The sequence below is a fragment of the Adiantum capillus-veneris genome, chromosome 13 (genome assembly GCF_014529385.1).
Source record: "Adiantum capillus-veneris isolate H3 chromosome 13, ASM1452938v2, whole genome shotgun sequence".
NCBI classification, from domain to species: Eukaryota; Viridiplantae; Streptophyta; class Polypodiopsida; order Polypodiales; family Pteridaceae; genus Adiantum; species Adiantum capillus-veneris.
In genome coordinates this window covers 66,060,878-66,082,766 of record NC_140943.1, presented here as the reverse complement: position 1 = coordinate 66,082,766, position 21,889 = coordinate 66,060,878, and the positions used below count along the sequence as shown (strand labels likewise).

At 43.1% G+C, this 21,889-nt stretch overlaps 1 pseudogene; it reads right to left on the bottom strand.

Moving 5' to 3' along the window:
• Positions 1 to 4,450: 4,450 nt before the first annotated feature.
• Positions 4,451 to 20,901, bottom strand: LOC147444176 (uncharacterized; annotated as a pseudogene).
• Between the last annotated feature and the right edge of the window lie 988 nt (positions 20,902 to 21,889).

The following is a 21,889-nucleotide window of genomic DNA, read 5'->3' as shown; positions in this document are numbered from 1 at the left end:
CCTCTTCAAGCTCTATCTGCTGATATATAGCACGCCATGAGATTCCTCATATTTTAGAAGATTCTTTTTTTTTATTCACCTATGATGTGACAACTCTATCGGTGAATCAAAAAAAGAATCTTCTAAAATATGAGGAATCTCATGGCGTGCTATATATCAGCAGATAGAGCTTGAAGAGGACATTCTAACTGTCAAACCTCCATCAACTTTGGAGTTCGTTTGCAAAAATTTATCCATGCATCCGTTTTGGTAGAGAGAGGTAAAGTCAAACTCCTTAAAGGGCCCCTATGTGAGTCCAAATTTTGCCTAATGGAAACTTAAGTAGGACCCAACCATTTTCTTTGAACGTTAAGGACGTTTTGTGCTTGTTAGCAACAACTTTTTGCCTTTTTTGAGAGATGGATATAGTCTCCTTAATCTTTTGAAAAGATTCTTGTAGGTCATGGCTATACTCATCGGCAACGAAGATCTTCCCATGTACTTTGAGTAGCAAGGGACTTTTAGGTCTTCCCTCAATGATCTCAAAAGGTGCTTTTCCTATAAAAGTATGTACAATATTATTGTAGGCATACTCTACAAGAGGTAAGTACTTTTCCCATTGTGAGCGTTGATCTACTTTTGTAACATAAGTCTTGAGTAGATCTAGTATCGTAAATTTGGCTATCTCACTTTGGTCATCTGTTTATGGGTGATAGGCCAAAGAGAAATTCAATCTTGTTCCTATATTTTCAAAGAGACCTTTCCAGAAGTTACTGGTCATTCTAGGATCTCTATTTGACACGATGGATGTTGGTAATCCATGGTGTTTGAAAATCCGAGATATGAAGAGAGTTGCCACTTGGTGTGCCTTAATAGTCTTTTTGACAGGAATAAAGTGTGTTTGCTTGCTAAACCTGTCGACTATTGTCCATATTCCCATATTCCCATGGATAGACTTGGGCAATTCAAAGATGAAATCCATGGATATACTCTCCCATGGTGAATTTGGGATAGGCAATGGCTGGAGTAATCCAAGTTGCTTCCCTTTATCATACTTGGTCTTTTGGCATTCTACGCATTTTGAAACATACTCTTGTATTGTGGAATACACAGATTACTAGACAATGAACCCCTAAACCACCTGCCTTCTCAGGTCGCTCCCCTTCTATTTATCAGTGTTGGGTACAAAGCCAAGAACCAGTACAAGGGCAAGAACTACAAGGGCCAGATCTGTTAGCCGTTGGGTATGCCACACCTCCCCCCTAAAAACAGAGGATGGGCCTAATCAGAAATGGGATTGGGAAGTGAGCATGGTTTTATCCTTGTTACATGAGCTGTACTGATGGACCGATTGGACAAGCGCTGCAGACGATATGTGTTGGTGCGGATGCATTGGAGGACTTTGTATGGACCAACCCATCGATGAAGGAGAGATTCACTTAGGCCTGTGCAACGCAGCGGGAAATAAAGCATGACGATATTTTTCTCTGCATATTCCACTTGATGACGGGGTTCATCATAATTGCGCTTCTGCCTTTGCTGAGCTACATGAAGATTTTTGAGGAGAGCTTGGCGGAGGAGAGGTTGTCGTTGTTGGAGATAAAGTACCCAGTCAGCTGCCTCAGCCTTTGTTGGTTGTATTTGAAGGGTCTGTAGGTCAGGCAGAAGACGAGGATCACGACCATAGAGAGCCCGAAAGGGACTAACTTTCGCAGATGCCTGGACTGATGTGTTATATGCATGCACCGCAAATGGAAGCACTTGATCCCAATTCTGGTGTAAAGGGTCTACAAATTCTGGACTGATGTGTTATATGCATGCACCGCAAATGGAAGCACTTGATCCCAATTCTGGTGTAAAGGGTCTACAAATTCTGGACTGATGTGTTATATGCATGCACCGCAAATGGAAGCACTTGATCCCAATTCTGGTGTAAAGGGTCTACAAATGCGGCTATCACTTGTTTAATTGTTCGGTTTAACCTTTCTGTCAACCCATTCGTCTGCGGGTGATACGGGGAAGTGAATAGTTGTTTGACTCCTAAACTTTTGGTCAAAACTTGAAGAACCTCACTTTTAAACTGTGCCCCTTGGTCGGACAGGAGCTGTAAGGGGCACCCATGGCTGAATACCTGCTTTTGTAATAGTGTAGCTGCCACAGTTGATGAGGTAGTGTCTGGTAGTGCAATTGCTTCACACCACCGAGTCAGATATTCCATGATGACGAGTATATAGCGATTACCTGTAGTAGACATGGGGAAGGGGCCCATTAGATCCCAACCTACTAGTTCGAAGGGCTCATTGACCAAAATTGGAGACAAAAAACCGACATTGTGAGATGGGGACTTGATGCTCCGGCACACCTCACATTGGAGAAGATGCTGAGATATGGACTGCTGCATGTTGGGCTAGTAGTAATGCAACCTAAGCTTGTGTAACACTTTATGGAAACCCAAGTGCCCAGAAAGAGGATGATTGTGATAAAAATCCAAGTATAAATGTTGGAGTACCTTGGGCACATAGATGCGTGGCTCCTGACTGTTCGCAACATAATGCAAGACATTGTTGATCACCATAAATCTGCGCTGGAGTTCTTGTGGCTGAGGGGACTGCAACTGCAAAATTATCTTCTTGATAACTCGGTCATTTTGATGTAATACAGCCATCTGAGCTATGTGATCGGGAAGGTTTGTGAGCTGAGGAAGAAACTGCGTGGCTTGGTGTTCGTATCGGGAGAGACCATAAGCAATTAGGTTATCTGATCCCTTGCAATAGACCAATGTAAACTGGTATTCCTGCAAAGCAAGTGCCCATCGCAGTAATCGCCCGGGAGGGTGGTGTTTGTGGATGAGGGAGATTAGCGGTTGATGATCGGTTTCTACCTGTACTTCGGTGCCGTGGAGATAAGGGTGAAATCTATGAAAATCCCACACGATTGCCAACAGTTCTTTTTCCGTGGTTGAATAATTTTCTTCTGACTTGGTGAGGGAGCGACTGATGAATGAGATAGGCTGCCAACGTTGAAGGTCATCCTGTTGAGTAGGATAGCCCCCAAACCTTGATTTGATGCATCGGTTTGTAACTTGAAAGGTTTGGAGAAAGTAGGATGAGCTAGAAGAGCAGCGTCTTGGATTACTTGCTTGAGTTGGTCGAAGCTTCGTTGACATGCTGAGGTCCAAGTGTATTTGTTACCCTTCTTGAGAAGCTTTCGAAGAGGATAAGTTATAGCAGCCAGATTCGGGACAAATTGCATGGAAAAATTTGCCATCCCAAGGAAGCTTTGAAGGGTTTTGACTGAAGAAGGAGGAGGATAATTCTGGATAGCTATGACTTTAGATGGGTCCATCTGAATACCCTCTGCAGAGATGATGAATCCCAGAAACTTGAGCTTCGTACTACCCCATCGACACTTCTTGAATTGCAATTGTAGGTTAGATTCCTGGAGCCTCTTGAGGACTTGTTCTAGAACTTGTAAGTGCTGCTGCCATGTCTGTGTGTGTATTAAAATGTCATCCAAATAGACTAGTACGACACCTTGAGCTATTAGATCGTGAAAAATTGTTTTGGCCATGCTTTGAAAAGTGCTGCCAACATCCGACAAACCAAATGGCATACGAGTGAATTGAAACAATCCCCTGTGGGTCCGAAAAGTTGTCTTATGTGCATCCTTCTGATGCAAAGGTATTTGCCAATAGCCCGATGCCAAGTCGAGAGAGGTGAAGTACCTGGACTTCCCTACCTGGTCTAATAGGTCATCAATTTTGGGAAGCAGATAAAGATCATGGACCTTATTGAGTGGTCTGAAATCGACACAAAAACGATAAGTGCCATCATCCTTGCGTACTAGGTGAGGCTCAGATACCCAGTCACTACTAGATGGAATGATGATCCCCTGCTTTAGCATATCTTGGACTGCTTGATCAATCCTTTCCTTTTCCAAGGGAAACCTACGCAGGAGGAGCAGCCCCTGTGTTTATTACATGCTGTGTGGGAAGGTTTGTCTGTGAGGTTTGAGAGGTTGGCTGAAACAATTTTGAGAATTTGTTTAAGACATTGCGGACATCATGCAAACGGATATGAGAGTTTTCCCAAGTGCATTGTGTGTGTATGACAGTGGGGTTTGGCTTTCACAAACCAATCGCAGCCTAGAGTCATGGGAAACAATTGCTTGCTTAAAACATAAAAGGAATGAGTGAACTGCTGATGAGCTAGAAAGAAAGTACAATGGACTTCAGTATGTGAGTGGTAGACTTTTTGGTTATCGCCAAACAAAACCTTGATGGATGGTGCTGTGGATGGGTGTAAACCTAGTTCTTGAACTAATTGTTCACTAATAGAGGAAATACTACTACCTGAATCCAGAAGTACTTCTTGGGATGTGTTACCTATTTGGGCTAATGTGGAACACACCATGCGATTGGAAGATGTGGCGGCTTGAATTTGCGGGCTATGCTCTTCCACCAGCGTCCCATCTAGATGTTTTCCGGATGCTCCGCCAAAGAAGAAGCATCAGCAAGTTGAACCTGAGCATTTTGATGATGTTGTTGAGCAGCACGGAGCCTCCGGCAGTGTTTGCGAACATGACCGTAATTGTTGCAATAGAAACATTTTGGTCGGCCCTGTGCATCCCTATCTGGCAATGATCTTCGAGAACCCACTTGGGAATTCTGAATGTCAATTTCCATGGGCATAGGATTGGACTCCCCTAGGTGGCGTTGTATAGTTGGCTGCGGGACCAAATTTATGGGGGCATCAGAATTTGCAGAGGCTTCAGGGTCAAAGCATGGTTTGGTGGTACAAAAAGTAGTGTCCTTGACACAACATATGCTTGGTGATTCTTGTGTGTAAAAACCATGGGCATTTTTTTGGAATTGGGGAGGGCAAATAAACTTCTTTTTTAAGTGGACGTTTTTTTAACTTTAGAAGCATGCAATCCTAAGAAGAGGTGGGGGTGACGGCGGGGCCGGGGGGTGGGGTTACGGTTGGGAGCTTTCACTCCAGCACCTCTCTCTCTCTCTCCCTCCCTCCCTCGCACGTCCCTCTCCCTGTGTCTCTCTCTCAGTTTTGAACCTTCTCGCCTTCCTTGCCGCCTCCATAGCCACTGAGCTGCTGTGTTCTCTCTCTCTCTCTCTCTCTCTCTCTCTCTCTCTCTCTCTCTCTCTCTCTCTGCAAATGGATAGTAGCGCAGAAGATTACTGTCTTGGTGATGCTCAGGACCTTTCTTTCGATGACATAGAAGGTCATGCTCAGGACCTCTCTTTCAACGAGGTAGAAGGTGATGTATAGCTCCTCTCTATCGACGAGATGGAAGGTGACGCACAGTTCCTCTCTTTTGACGAGGTACAAGGTGGCCCAAGCAATGTTCAGCAGATTCACATCAATTCCATTAGCACTAGTATTCTAGCCGGTAATCAGGCTTTTCTTCGTGATTATTGGGCTGCAAAGAAACGCGCACAGAGAAGCACGGAAAGACATCCTACGTCTGCTCTTGGATTACGGGAAGCCAGGTCAAGAAAGAACATTTGTGTAGCGGTGGCTCGATGTTGGCGCAAGCAAACAGTAGGGATTGCAAAGAATGAGCAGAAGGAAATATTTCGGCAACTCCTGGACCACCAAACATTTTCCTTACTGCAACCATCAAATTTCAACAAAGTCGAAGACGCTGTTGTATCGGGTGTGCGCAACACTTTGACTCAAATCAAGGTCCCTCATTCAGCAAGTGAACTTTTTGTAAAGAGAAGCTCTTTGGCAATGATTCTGAACAATAGTACAAACTCACAATCAGTAAACCAATCCAGAATGGCTTGTATCTTGGGGATCCATCGAAGGAATATAGATGCAGCAAGCTCACGGCTAGAGAATAAAGATGAAGATGAAGTGTTGCCATTGAGTGCTTGTGAGAGACAATTGCCATGAGGAACCGTTATTACCAATGAAACAAGAGATTTGGTATATGCCTTTTGGACATCAGAGAGCAGAGTTTCACCCAACAAGAAAGACATATGCAAGATGAGAATTGGAAGGAAAAGTGTCGTCAAACATCCTATACATCTACTCGACGAATCTCAAGTACCAACAACTTCTAGTAATTGTTCATCTTGTTTGGTGCTACTTAAGGCTTATTTGGTCCATACAGTACCAAATTTGGTAGTCTGCTGTACGGCAAAGGGTGTTTACAGTACCAAAGAATATCTATGAAGTACCAAATCCTAGCTATCGACTGCCAAAGCCTATCCATAGAGTTTAAAACCCTCTCTATAGAGTACCAAAACCTAATTATCCAGTACCAATGCCTATGTATAGAGAACCAAAAGTCTATTTACAGAGTACCAAACTCAACGGATACCACCAAAGCCTCTCTGTAGAGTACCAAATCCTATCACTATAGGACCATGATCTATTTACAGGGTACCCCACACTTCTGATAGTACGAAAGCCTATATGTAGAGCACCAAATTATGTCTATCGAGTACCAAAGGCTATCTATGGAGTACCAAAGCACATCTGTAGAGTACCAAATCCGGTGTATCTAGTACCAAAGCATATGTATGGAGTACCAAAGCAGATCTGTAGAGTACCAAATCCGGTATATCGAGTACAAAATCCTAGCTATCGAGTGCTAAAGCCTATCTAGAGTTTCAAACCCTCTCGATAGAGTACCAATACCTATTTATCCAGTACCAATGCCTATGTATAGAGAACCAAAAACTATTTACAGAGTACCAAACTCATCGGATACCACCGAAGACTATCTGTAGAGTACCAAATATTCTCTGTAGAGTACCAAATCCTATCTGTAGAGTACCAAAGCCTATCACTATAGGACCAAAGTCTATTTACAGGGTACCCCACACTTCTGATAGTACCAAAGCCTATATGTAGAGTACCAAATATTGTCTATTGAGCACCAAAGGCTATCTATAAAGTACCAAACCACATATGTAGGGTACCAAATCCAGTATATCGAGTACCAAAGCCTATCTATGGAGTACCAACTCAGATCTGTAGAGTACCAAATCCGGTATATCGAGTACAAAATCCTAGCGATCGAGTGCCAAAGCCTATCCATAGAGTTTCAAATCCTCTCGATAGAGTACCAAAACCTATTTATCCAGTACCAATGCCTATGTATAGAGAACCAAAGTCTATTTACAGAGTACCAAACTCATCGGATACCACCAAAGACTATCTGTAGAGTACCAAATCCGCTCTGAAGAGTACCAGATCCTATCTGTAGAGTACCAAAGCCTACCACTATAGGACCAAAGTCTATTTATAGGGTACCCCACACTTCTGATAGTACCAAAGCCTATATGTAGAGTACCAAACTCATCGGATACCACCAAAGACTATCTGTAGAGTACCAAATCCTCTCTGAAGAGTACCAGATCCTATCTGTAGAGTACCAAAGCCTACCACTATAGGACCAAAGTATATTTACAGGGTACCCCACACTTCTGATAGTACCAAAGCCTATATGTAGAGTACCAAATAATATCTATAGAGTACCAAAGCCTACCGACAGTACCAAATCTACGGTACCATATTTGGAACTTTTTGGTACTGTTGAACTTGGGTGCACGTCTGTCCACTATTACAGTACCAAATTTGGTACTTTTGGGTACTGTTGAACTTGGGTGCACATCTGTCCACTATTATAGTACCATATTTGGAACTGTCGAAAGCCAGTTTTGGCAATACTGCAGTAGTGAAATTTTACCAGTACCATGATGTTGGTTTTTTTCTGAATCATTTTGTTTTTGTGCCATAGGTTGAGCTGTACCAAAGATTCAAGAAGGCTCACCCAACAGTGGTAGTGTCTCTTAGATGCTTCGAGGCATTGAAGCCATACTTTGTACGGAAGTTGAAGGACAGAAATACTTGCTGTTGTGTGGTTCATGTGCAGATGCCCTATTTCAAAGAGGCCCTTAATCAAATGCGGCAGAACAAGTTCGGGCACCACGGGAAAGGTCACCTTTGCACTTGCTCCGTTTGTTGCAGAGGTGATGAGAGAGGAACGTGTTTGCAAACCAAGCAGTGTGTCAGCACATCACCGTTATGTGGGAATCCATCATGTGCCCAAAGCCTCCAAATTGTGAATACCATGCAAAGAAATGCTTGATGGGGGACTGCTCACAATGTCGAGTACGGAGGTTGACATTTTGTCCCGATGAGATAGCAGAGGATAGCAAGGAGGTGTCTACGAAGGTTTTCATGGAGGTTGGAACAGGACAGGTTCACGAAGGTGGGAGTGAGAAGAAGAGAAAGGACTTGATTGTGCAACGGATGAAAAGTGGGACTTTTAGCCTATTTTCAGCCCATCTGATAGGCTTCATCAGGCACAACTTTGTCTTTTGCTGGCAAGCCCAACAATTGAAGGACTGTTTGCAGAATTTTTCTAGCAACGTTGTAGTATCTGTTATTGACTTTGCGGAGAATTATTCCTTTAATGTTCAGAATGAAATTCAGTCAATGCATTGGTGGTCTACCCAAGTCACAATACTTGTGCACATCACTTATTTAAGAAATGCAGCAGGTGGTACACAGAAGACGCTACACTTCTACATATCGGATGACAAGTAGCATGACACATTGTTTCTTGCTGCATGACAAGTGGCTGAAAGAACGAGGACATTCTCTGCAACAACATTGGGTTTGGTCAAATGGTGCTGTTTCACAATTCAAGGCCCGTAGACCTTACTATTTTGTGGCCAGGTACTATCAAATGACAGGCTTGCACATGATGCATAACTTCTCTGCATTCGGCCATGGAAAAGGTGAACATGATGGGGCAGGGGCAGTCATCAAGAGAACTTTGACGCATGAGGAATTGAAACCAGATGGCTAGCGTATGAAGTGTGCAGCTGATGTTGTCAACTTTTTGAAAGCAACTTTTCAGCCAAGAGAACAGTCTCAGAGGTGTAATACGCAAAGAGTCTTTTGGCTTATTGGCGTGAATGAAGTGCAACGCAATCTGCAATGGGACTGTGAGCGCATCGTTGGCTCCCGCTCATTTCATTGTGTTGATGGCTATTCACAGGACAACCGCACCACCATACGCTTTCGATCACTTTCATGCTTTTGTGATCCGTGTATGCGTGGGTTGTGGAGAAGATGCAGGAACAGAATGCACATTGAAGAATGGAAATATGTTTGCATCAAACCATTGCCAGATTTCGGGGATACAATTAGGGATGACGAATCAGATGACGAGGAGAAGGGTGGAGATTCAACATCGATTCCGATTAGCCAAGTGTCCAACCTGCCACTATATGAAGGATGCCCTGAAATGTTAAGTGGCATGTTGTCCATAGGGGATAATTTTGCAGTAAAAGCAGCTGAGGCAAACGAAGACTTCTACATTATCAAATGCACAGAAGTGTTGTACCAAACGGTGAAAGCACAAAAGGATAAGTGGCATAACAAAATTGTTAGAGGAGGGAAGGTTGTTGAAGGCTTTTTTTATGGCCAAGTTGAAGGAAAAGCTGATACATACCGGCTATTGGATCACACATCTTCGGTAATGATCTACTCACATCTTGTTAGGGCCATACGTTTCCCGATGGAGCCTATTGCAGGATCCCTGGGTCAAATTTTACAATACAAGTTGTCTACTGAAGTATATGAGAGGATATACAATAGCATGCCATATCATGATGATGAGAGCGACAAAGGTGCGTCCATGTTACTTGCGGGCAATGAGAAGCCCTGATTGAACAACTGAATCCGGTAGTCAATAGTACCAAATCTGGTAGTCAACAGTACCAAGTGTATTCCGCACTATGTGCTTTTTAGTGACTGAGTCAACTTGATTTTTTGGCCCTGAGCTTTATCTGTTCTCTCTATCTAGTTCTGTGTTGGTATGTTACCTTTCATTACATTACAGTTTCAGTTGTCCTCACTATATCTGCATTTGGTACATTTTGGTACTGTTGAACTTGGGTGCTTCTCTGTCCACTATTACAATACCAAATTTGGTACTTTTTGGTACTGTTGAACTTGGGTGCATGTCTGTCCACTATTACATTACCAAATTGGAACTGCTTGAACTTGTTGTATCACTTATGGTTTACTTTATTTCTCTATCTGGTTCTGTGTTGGTATGTTTACCTTTCATTACATTACGTTACAGTGAACCTCACTATTTTCTGGTACTGTTGAACTTGGGTGCACGTCGGTCCACTATTACAGTACCAAATTTGGTACTTTTTGGTACTGTGTTGAACTTGGGTGCACTTCTGTCCACTATTACAGTACCAAATTTGGTACAATTTGGTGCTCCTTGAACTTGCCGTATCACTTATGGTGTTGGTATGTTACCTTTCATTTACATTACTGTTCAGTTGTCCTCACTATCTCTCTACTTTCTGGTACTGTTGAACTTGGGTTCACGTCGGTCACTATTACAGTACCAAATTTGTTACTTTTTTGGTACTGTGTTGAACTTGGTGCACTTCTGTCCACTATTACAGTTACATTTGGTACAATTTGGTGCTCCTTGAACTTGCCGTATCACTTTTGGTTTATTATTTCTTGTATTTTTCAGTTTACTCAGACAAAAAAATCAAAGTGCGGAATACAATAGATTCTCACTAGCTACAGTTTGCATGCACGGGATAATTGATCACGGGCGCGATTGCGCTTCTTTCTCTGCAAACAAAAAAGTTCCTGCAGGGTCATGGAATCAGGGAAATCACCTCTCCGCTTCGAAACAGCATCGGCAGCAGTAGAGTCAACGCCCCCCGTCGGTGCTGTCCACAAATTATCATTCGCAAGTACTTCTTCCTGCTCATCCTCGGCCTCCCTCCGATCTTTGTTGCCTTCCGACCCCTCTTTGACCTCCCTTCACTCCCCTTTGTGGTTTCCACCCCCTCCCCAACACCCCCTTTTGTGGTTCTTCCTCTCCTTCTTGCCGTTGCTTCATCGAGCTTTGTGTTGGAAGCATCTGACTTTCCTCCGCATCCAGCTCCACAACAACAGGGACTTTCCTTCCTCCTTGTCCTTAGTCTTTTTACCATCTTGGCCTCCTCCTCAATTTTACTTTCGCTGTCACCTGTCTTTTTATCATCTCTGGCCTCCTCCTCACTTTTACTTTCGTTGTCCACCTGTTGCCTCACATCTTTGCCCCGTCACATTGTCTTTCCCTACAGAATTACCTTGCTTCAGACCGTGGAGAAAATCTGATATCTCCCTTGTCACCTCATCCCGTCCCATATTCGACTTGCAGCCGACTTTGTGGCGTGCTGGTCAGCAACTGCAGCATCCTGCTTCTTGCAAACACAAAGAAAGACAGCAATAACTAACTTGTATGAAAACCTCACTGAGTTGCAAGTGCGCATATGTATTCAAAAAGACACATATTACTCTTGACAACTTGAAGCCCACTTGGCCCAGGACTTTGCCAAATCAGAGATTACCATATTACAACCCAGTTGACACACTTCCCTGCTTTTTAATAGAGCACTGAAGCACAAGGGATGATACTGGTGTCGCACTCTAGCATGAAGGTTCCGACCTAATGTGTGCCACTCCAGGGCTCACCGCATGCAACACACATACCAAACACCGGGATCACATTTACCGAATCATTAACCTGGGGCCTAGGATATAGTAGGAACCTCTTCCCAAGCTTGATATCAGACAACATCTCCTTCACAAATAGGGTATGCTCTCGACCTTCCTTCCATTTTTTCTCCAGAGTGTTGAAGGAGTACGAGCGGAAGTGCGATGCGAGAGAGAGTGCGAGAAGAAGAGCACGACGATATGGTGAATTCGCTCTACTGTAATGTGTAGAGCATAGTGAGTTCTTATTAGGTTTTAACAAAAGAATATGTGTACATACCTGGCGGCCCGCCCACTTACCTGGGCGACCACATTGGGCTTTATACCCCAAAAACCTCCCACTTAAAGTCCAATGTGGTACTTTAAGTGTGAGAGAAGCTACTATACAAGCTAATATACAAGAGATGTAGAGAAGTGATGTACTAACCTACACCTAACTGCTTGCGAAAATGCGCAAAGCTCTCTGAGGGAAGTCCTTTTGTAAGTAGATCAGCAGGATTTTCTGTGGTGTGAACTTTGACAAGCTGAAGTTGCTTATCCTCGGGCATTTCCCTGATGAAATGATACTTCACATCCACATGCTTTGTCTTTGAGTGATAAACTGGATTGCAGAAATTGTATAGCACTTTGACTATCACAATATAACACAGGCATCTCTTCTTTGATTCCCAAATCTTGTTACTAGTCGATTAAGCCAAATTGATTCTTTGCATGCCTCTGATGCTGCAACATATTCAGCCTCTGTAGTAGACTGAGTAACACAATCTTGTAATCTAGAACGCCATGATATTTCTCCACCAGCCAATGTAAAGACATACCTTGACGTAGACCTTCGGTTGTCTAAGTCACTGCATAATTGAGTCTGTAAAACCCTTTACACTTAGCTCCTGACTCCCATAGCATATACGCATATCTTTGTAGCTTTCAGGTATCTCAATATTCCTTTCACTGCCTCCCAATGTTTCTTGCCTGGGTTTGACATGTATCAACTTACTACTCCCACTGCAAATGCAATGTCTGGGCGAGTAGCAATCATTGCATACATTAAATACACACTGCGACGCATATGGAATCTTATCCATTTCAGCCTGTTCTTCCTCAGACACAGGACAATCTTGTTTGCTAAGTTTCACATATGGTGGCAATGGAACACTCAGTGCCTTTCCCTTCTCCATATTGAAACGTTGCAAAACCTTGTCAATATACTCTGTTTGAGATAACCAAATCAACTTCTTTGATCTGTCTCTCTCAATGCGCATACAAGTATATGACTTGCCTCACCCATGTCTTTCATGTCAAACGATTTGCCATCTTTGACTTCAAAGCTGAAATTTCTTCCAAGTGCTTGCAGCATCAACATGTCATCACATACAAAATAAGGATCAGCCAACTACCATCCTTTGCCTTCTTTGTATATAGACAGTGATCGAACTCACTACGTTTGTAGCCTTGAGAAAGCATAAACTTGTGGAATTTATGGTACCATGCCCTCGGTGATTGTTTTAAGCCATAAAGACTCTTTAACAACTGGCATACCAATCTTCCTTGCCTTTCTACCCTTCTGGCTGCTGCATGTAAATTTCCACATCTAAATCACCATGCAAGAACGCTGTCTTGACATCCATTTGGTGCAACACCAAATCTAATATGGCAACCAATGCAAGAAAGTATCTCAATGTAGTCATTTTGACCACCGGAGAGAAGACTTCATCAAAGTCAATGCCTTGTTCTTGCTTAAAGCCCTTGGCAACAAGCCTTGCTTTGTACTTTGGCTGACTATCATGAGCGGTGATCTTATACCTGTAAACCCATTTACAGGGTAGAGCCTTTTTGCCCCGTGGTAATTTAACTAGCTTCCATGTCTGGTTTTTATGCATAGCTGTCATCTCTGACTGCATGGCCAATTGCCAATTCCCGGAGTCCTTCATTTGCACTACTTCCTTGTAACATGAAGGCTCATTGCAATCAGTCAACATGACATAGTTCATAGATGGAAAAAACCTATCAGGAGGTCGCGTGACACGTCGAGATCTACGCACAATAGGTGGCTCAGGCTCAGCCACAACCTGTGGTTCCAATCTATCCTGTCCTTGCTCCTCTTGAGCCCTGACATTTTGTCTTGCACGTGCAGGTCCATCTTCTTGGAAGACAACTCTTCTAATCTCCTCAACTTTCTCTGGTTTAGAATGATATTTGGCTTCATTAAAGTGAACATCATTGCTGCGGACAACCTTTCTGGATTCGGGATCCCAAAGTCTGTACCCCATCTCACCAGAATTACCATAGCGTAGAAAGATGCACTTTCTACTCTTTGGGTCAAGTTTGTTCCTAAATTCCTTTGGAACGTGAGTATATGCCTCACAGCCAAAGACTCTGAGATGCTTGTATGAGGGCATTTTGCCTGACCATACCATCTCTGGCACTGAATCCTTCTGCAAAACCTTGCTAGGAGATCTATTTATAAGATGAACAGCTATTGATACAGCTTCAGCCCAAAACCCATTTGGTAGTTGTGCATTAGACAACATACTTCTGACCTTCTCTTGTATGGTCCTATTCATCCTCTCAGCAACACCATTTTGAGGAGGATTGTAAGGAGCAGTAAGTTCACGTTTTATACCTTTTGACTCACAAAAGTCCTGAAAGGCCTTTGAAACATACTCTCCACCATTGTCAGTGCGTAAGCATTTAAGCTTCTTGCCACTCTGATTCTTCACAAGTGTCACAAACGTTTTGAAAGCACTAAACGCTTCATCCTTGTGCTTGAGAAAGTAAACCCATACTTTCCTCGAGTAATCATCTATAAATGTCATAAAGTAAGAAGCTCCCCCTAGAGATAGGTTAGGCATAGGTCCACACAAATCACTATGAACAAGTGCCAACTGTGTATCTCTTCTACTGCTTCTATGCTTATGTGGCTACTGTGTTTGCTTACCATACAGACAATGTTCACAGAATTAAAAATCATTAAATGAAAAGCCAGGCAAATAACTAGAACGAGACAAGATTTCCATTCCCTTCTTGGACATATGTCCTAACCAGATATGCCACAAAGAAACGTTCAGCTGCTCGGTTACATTGATTACATTTTTAGAGACATTTGATACATAAATCATGTAAAGTCCTCCAGACTTTACTCCATGTGCTACTGTCATAGAACCCTTGGATATCTTCCACATGTTCTGTCCAAAAGTGGTGACGTAGCCAGCATCATCAAGTAAACCTGTGCGGATCAAGCTCTTTGTAATTGCGGGAACATGTCTCACATTCTTCAGCGTGAAAGAAGAGCCATTCTGAAACTTCAATTGAACATCTCCAACACCTAAGATCTCACATGTCTGCCCATTGCCTAGCCGAACATGATCTTTAGTGGTCACATAAGATGTAAAACACTCCTTGTTTGGAGACACATGAAGTGATGCCCCTGAGTCTATAATCCAGTCACTCAGTGCATTTCCATCAGATGCTGTAAGAAGAGTTGAGTCCATTGTATTCTTCAAGAAGTAGATGTCTCCTGACACTAGACTGTCATCCTCTGCAACAGTGTTTGTCACATTTATTTCTTGAATCTTCACTGAGAACTTGTTCTTCTCACCATGGTCTTCAGCTTTCTCTTTGCCTTTTTCTGCTTTCCATTCTCTGCAGTCTCTTTTCATGTGACCCTTCTTGCCACAATGGTAGCATTCTATGTCACTCTTGCCTTTAGCACTGCGGGACTTGCTACGAGACTGATTCCTCTTTCCACCTTTGTACTTTTCTTTGGTCCTTCCCCTAACAACTAAGGCTGTTCCTTTGCCTTTGTCCATTGTCTTTCTATTGGTTTCTTCAGTAAGCAGACTTCCTTCTACACCTGCTATGTTCAAACCATATGGAGGTGCAGAATTACTCAAAGTTGTGCGAAAAGTGTCCCAACTTTTAGGAAATGTGATCAACAGGAACATAGCTCTAACAGGTTCATCAAACTTGACACCTTGAGCTGATAATTGACTGCAGATGGTGTTGAATTCATTCAGATGATTGGACATAGGTGTCCCTTCTTTCATCTTCAAGTCAACAAGCTTCTTAAGCCAGTATACCTGTGAAGCTGCACTCTGCTTCTCATAAAGATCACTCAGCTTTATCCATGCTTGATAAGCCGACATCTCGTCTGCTACATTGAAGTAAACGCTTTCTTCCAAAGTTAGCATAATGGTAGAAAGTGCCAACTCATCCATTTCGCTCCATTCATCTTCGTCCATATCTTCTGGTTTTATCCCCTTGAGCTTTATAGGTTTTATCTGCTTCTTTTGTACCAACACGTGCCAAATCTGCTTCTTCCACAATGGGAAATTGGTTCCATCCAGCTTCTTGATATTGTAAAGAGCAGTGTCTTGTGATCCAGCCATAGCTACGCTTCACAGTGGTTTACTTTCCTGGGAAAAATTCGACAGAGTTTCCCCTGTAAACTGACCTCTGAACTAATATCAACCTGTCAAATGAACCAAGAAAGCTTCAGATTCTGCATAAATTTTTGCAAAGTCTCCTTTGTAAAATGTCTCTGGTGTACTCAAAAACAGACCAAAAACAGCTCAAAAAACCACTGTCTCTCTGACACTGTAAGCTGTGGGTAAACCTGTCCTGCACATGTACTGTCTCTGACTGTCCTGTCACTGTCCTGTAAGCATAGACTGCGACAATGCCTCAACGGCAGTAAAGCAAAGATGCAATCCCAACTGTCTAACTCACAGTCAATACATCCTAGCTCCCTATCTAAGGGTGCTCGAGGGATCGCTCCAAGACCTGTATCACCGAAAGGATCTCAACATTTGAGAATCCCCCAGCTCAATAAAACCTCACTCGACCCTCAACAAAGGCTGCAGTAAATCTGACAGTACATAGACTTCCCACAAAGTCATACATCCACAAATTTCCCACTATATGTTGTAACCGCTGCGGCGGTTGTTTGCTGCGTGACTCACAGCCAGCAAACCCTCAACAAACATACATCATCTCTGACAATACATCCCATGTGGAAGTACCTGCAATGTCAGGATGAAATCTGGAATATCAAGCAGCAAACACAAGCTACCTGATGAACTAGTGGATGTCGCCTACAGTCTGTGTGTAGATGCGCCCGTGTCGTATGTGACACGCCTCCAAGAACTGTGAGCCGTCCTTTGATGTGTAGACAGCCACAAATCAACACTCTGGGAGTGTCGATATCCCTAGCACCTGCAGTCGTAGGCCGAAAACCCCAAATTTGCAAAGTCGGATCTGCACCCGCTGAGACCACGTAGTCGAAAATGGCCTGCGCAGAACTTTGTCGAAGCCGAACGGTGACCGAGATGACCTCAGAATGAAATTTTGAGCACACCAAGGCCTACGGGTCATCCCACAAGATTTGGGGCCGTGTCTTTGCCTGTCGAATTTCACTCCAATATGAGATGGTGACTCTAGCCTCCTGCAGTGCTGCCCCGAGCCTCGATCTGAGCTCTGATACCAGTTGAAGGAGTACGAGCGGAAGTGCGACGCGAGAGAGAGTGCGAGAAGAAGAGCACGACGATATGGTGAACTCGCTCTACTGTAATGTGTAGAGCATAGTGAGTTCTTACTAGGTTTTAACAAAAGAATATGTGTACATACCTGGCGGCCCGCCCACTTACCTGGGCGACCACATTGGGCTTTATACCCCAACAAGTGTCATACTCAGCCTGTTGACAACCAGCGGTCCCAATTAGTTTCAAAAACTACCAAGAAGTCATACCGAGACTAGTACTTCTAAGTACTGTACTACGAAACAGAACCCAAACTACCAAAACCATCGAAAACTACCGAAAACCACCAAACTCGAGAATCATATAGTACCAAAAACGTATAAATACCCTCAATGCAGAACTAAACTACCCAAACCTTATCAAAACTACCAAAAGCCACTTTTTGCAGCACTTTCAAATAGTACCTAAAAGTACCAAAACTACCAAAATCAAACTACCAAACAAGCTTTTTGCATCACTTTCAAATAGTACCTAAAAGTACCCAAAACTACCAAACAAGCTTTTTGCAGCACTTTCAAATAGTACCTAAAACTACCAAAATCAAACTACCAAACCCACTTTTTGCAGCACTTTCAAATAGTACCTAAAAGTACCAAAACTACCAAATCAAACTACAGAAGCCACTTTTTGCAGCTCTTTCTAATAGTACCTAAAAGTACCAAAACTCCCAAAATCAAACTTTCAAATAGTACCAAAACAACCAAAACTACCAAGACTACCAAAGAAACACTTTTTGCAGCACTTTCAAAAACTACCAAAATTACCAAAATCAAACTACCAATTACACTTTTGCAACACTTTCAAATAGTACCTAAAGGTACCAAAACTAGCAAAACTACCAAAACTATCATAATAAAACTACCATAACACCTTTTGCAGCACTTTCAAAAAGTACCTTAAAGTACCAAAACTTCTTCATAGTACCAGAAATACCAAACCATAAGATAGAAGGAAACCATAAACTACCTAGAATAAAAACAGTTCTACCATGAGTACTTAATACTACCAATCCCACCAAACCAAGCATAAACAGTTCTATCAAAGGTACCTAACACTACCAATCCCACCAAACCAATCATAAACAGTTCTACCAAAGGTACCTAACACTACCAATCCACCAAACCAAGCATAAACAGTTCTATCAAAGGGACCTAACACTACCAATCCCACCAAACCAAGCATAAACAGTTCTACCAAAGGTACCTAACACTACCAATCCCACCAAACCAAGCATAAACAGTTCTACCAAAAACTCCCAAAACTACCAGCACCTGTTGCTCTAGAATCTCCTTGTCGAGCAATGACGTATCTTCACTGATTTCGTATCGACGTAGCATCCTTCAACTGGCAGCCAAATCAGCTTCTATCACATTGATTTCTGCGTCATCGCCAGTGTTGGCCTCTCTCAGTGTTTCCAGTTGGGTCTCATATTCCTTGATGTCGTCCATAATCTGCTTGACAAGTTTATTGGAACCCTCTGCCCTCAAGAGTGTTTCCTTCTTCTGCTTCAGAGACATTGTCAGCTCTTTCAGCCTGTCGGCTACCCCGACACATGTCTGAGGGACTCTTCCAACCATAGCTTCAAGGTCCGCAATATAATCAGGTGTCTTCTCCTCATGACGATGTCGGGGGACTTTCTGTGTAGGGGGCATACTACCGACTGGCGTAAGTCAGGTCTTCTTGGTATTTGATGGGTGGCCTCCTTGGGACGCACCGTTTGCCTTTCGCCAATTCTCAACCTTCTTTTCCAAGCCTCCTGGTCGGGAGGAACACATGTTGAGTACACTCTCACCAAACCTGGCCCATGCAACCCTGTGGCCCGCAGGGTCCTTTGTGGCTGCATGACACTTCTCATATGCAAAACAACGGGCAAATTTTGTAGTGATCTCCCCACATGATGGTGGGGCTTGGTACACCTTATGGAACAGGAACCTGCATTCATCCTGAAGCCGTGGCTGCACGTGATTTAAGTAAATCTTTGTCTTCTTCTGGCTGGAATTCCTGAATACAGTGAGCCACTGGTCATTGGGGATGTCATCTTCCGTAAGATCCTTTGGCAACACCCCCTCCATGCTCAATCCATACTCATCATGAAGCTCTTGTGCTGTATAGCAAAACTTTGTCAAGATAGGGTACTCCTCCATCTTGTTTTTTCCTGCGATGTGGAAACAACACGCAAGTAAAGACATGCCCTCATTATATGCCTCATTTCAGTTGTGCAAAACAAAACACATGGAATGAAATGAATGTATCTCATTCAGGTGACAATTGCAAAATTCAGTTGTGTACAAAGCCAAATTTGGTAGTGGTTAGTATCAAATTTGGTACTCGTTAGTACCAAATTTGGTACTAACCAAATTGGTTATGCTGACATCCCTACTGAGCTTCAACTTTGTGCTATGCTCATGCACAACATATACTGATTTTTGCACTTGCATGCATGCAAGTTAGCAATCTAAAGAGCAACTTATACATGTAACTTTGTAACTTTCCTAAACCCTAAATTCCTAAGAAGATCCCAAACATGCACATGTACTTGCTGCATGCAAAAAAAGAAAATGCAGACCTCATCAGATAAAAGACATGCAGAAGCTTGCATGCATGGAAAATAAAATGGTAAATCACCAGAAAACGCACAGCTCTCATAGCACCTACCTTTAGATGTTGTAGATGACCGTGGAGTCTCATCATCTGCAAAAAGAGGCCCAGGCTTAAATTAAGTCTCCATGGACACAGCAGGTTTCTCCCTCTCCACAAAGGAGGCCCCCTTGCTAGCCCTCGTATTTGGGGTGTCGATGTTCCAAGGGGATTTTGCATCCATTGTCCTCTTCTTCTTTTTCCCATTGTCTGGTGACGCTTTGGCTGTTGATTTCCTCGCTGGCGTCCTCATCTTCCTGATTGTGAGTAGCCGGGGAGCTTGTTACCTGCAACTGTAGTGGTTTGCAAAAGGCGATGTAGTAAGAGAGCAAGGCGGAAGCTGGAAAATGTGTTGAGCAACTGCGCCACTCACAAACGTAGTCTGTGATGGGACTTTTGGCACGGTTTCAAAACACCATTCGCATTACTTATTGCCCCACCCACGTTTTCTCTCACGGAAAGTTTAAATCATACAAATTTCCCTCCTACCATTCTTTAGCATAGATGAAAAAAAAGGTTCCCTCCAAAGTGTGGACATATGTAGAAGTACCAACCAGGTAGAAGCAAAATAGGTCCTTTTTTTGTACCACCAAACCATGCTTTCACCCTTCAATACGATGTGCAATTTGGATTGCAGCATGAAAAGATGTTGGACCTTGATCTCGAACCCTTCCGGAGATATCATGACGGAGGCGAGGCCATAGGAAAAACAATTTCATGTCTTCCGACATTGTGGGATCTGCCCGCAATAGTAGTTGGTTCATTTTGACTGCAAACTGTGCAACTGGCTCCAACTGTTGTTTCTTCAAGGCATTGAGTTGTTGTAGTGATGTTTGAGTAATATTCTGTTGTGCAAAATTTTGAATTAACAATGCTTTCAGAACTTGCCAATTACCCTTAATGTCTTCATGCTGCTGGATGAACAAGGTTGCTACGACATCCTCCAGCAATGTGCGAACCTCCATGGCCTTGCGCTCTTCAGACCAATTATGGTAGCTTGAGACATTTTTGAAACGGTCCAGCCACATCAAGACGTCTTCAGTTGGTAATCCTGAAAATGACTTCGGGCGAATCTTGGGGTTTGGCCGTTGATTGTGTGAGGCACTAGATGAGAGGAAACTGAGCAAAGATTGATTAGTGTGGTTAACCTGCAAAAGCATGTTGGACATTTCTTGAAACAGTTGTTCCATCTAGACAGGTTGTGTTGCGAATTTAGGCTGCATATATGCATTCTCGTACACAGGAGAGTGAGGGGCTTGGCGTGGAGAATTTGGGCGGCTCATGACTCAGGCAAGCGTGAGAGTAGCTATGATGCAAGATGGGCGTGGGCAGATCAGAGGTCGCTCCCCTTCTATTTATCAGTGTTGGGTACAAAGCCAAGAACCAGTACAAGGGCAAGAACTACAAGGGCCAGATCTGTTAGCCTTTGGGTATGCCACAGTATGTCCACTTTTATGGTAGGCCAATAGAAATGCGTCCCTAATCCTTGAAGAGTAGGTTAAATACCTCTATTCCCCGCATAGGGAGGACCATGGGATTCATACATAAATTTCTCACGAAGGGAATGGGTAACATAGCCTATTGCCATGGAGAAGATAACCATCCTGCAAGGTGAATGGTTCCTCTTTCTTCCCCAAATCAAGGGCTGACATTATGTCACTAAATTCAGGGTCAGTAGCATACACATCTATCATAGAAGATAGATTATTGTGAGTAGCTATAAACACCGCATTAACTTTTGGTCGTCGTGAAAGTGCATTGGCAACTTGATTGTGCTTACCAGCAATGTGAGCAATATGGAAATTAAATTGCGAAATAAAATTTTCCCACCTCATTTGTTTGTCGGAAAGCTTGGTTTGCGTCATGAAACATTTGAGACTTTGGTGGTCGGTTCATAGAATAAATGGAGTGAACAGTAAGTAGTGCTTCCATGTGTCTGGGGCATGTAGAATAGCTAAAATCTCTTTCTCATAAATTCCCAAGACTCGTTCATCGGTATTGAGCCTTCGGCTCTCATATGCTATGGCATGCCCTTCTTGAAGCAAAATTTCTCCAAGGCAATCACCACAAGCATCACATTGGACCTCAAATGTCTTTGAGAGATCGGGAAGCATGAGGACTGGTTGAGAGGTAAGCTTCTCCTTGAGCTTGTCAAAAGCATATTTCTCCTTAACAGTT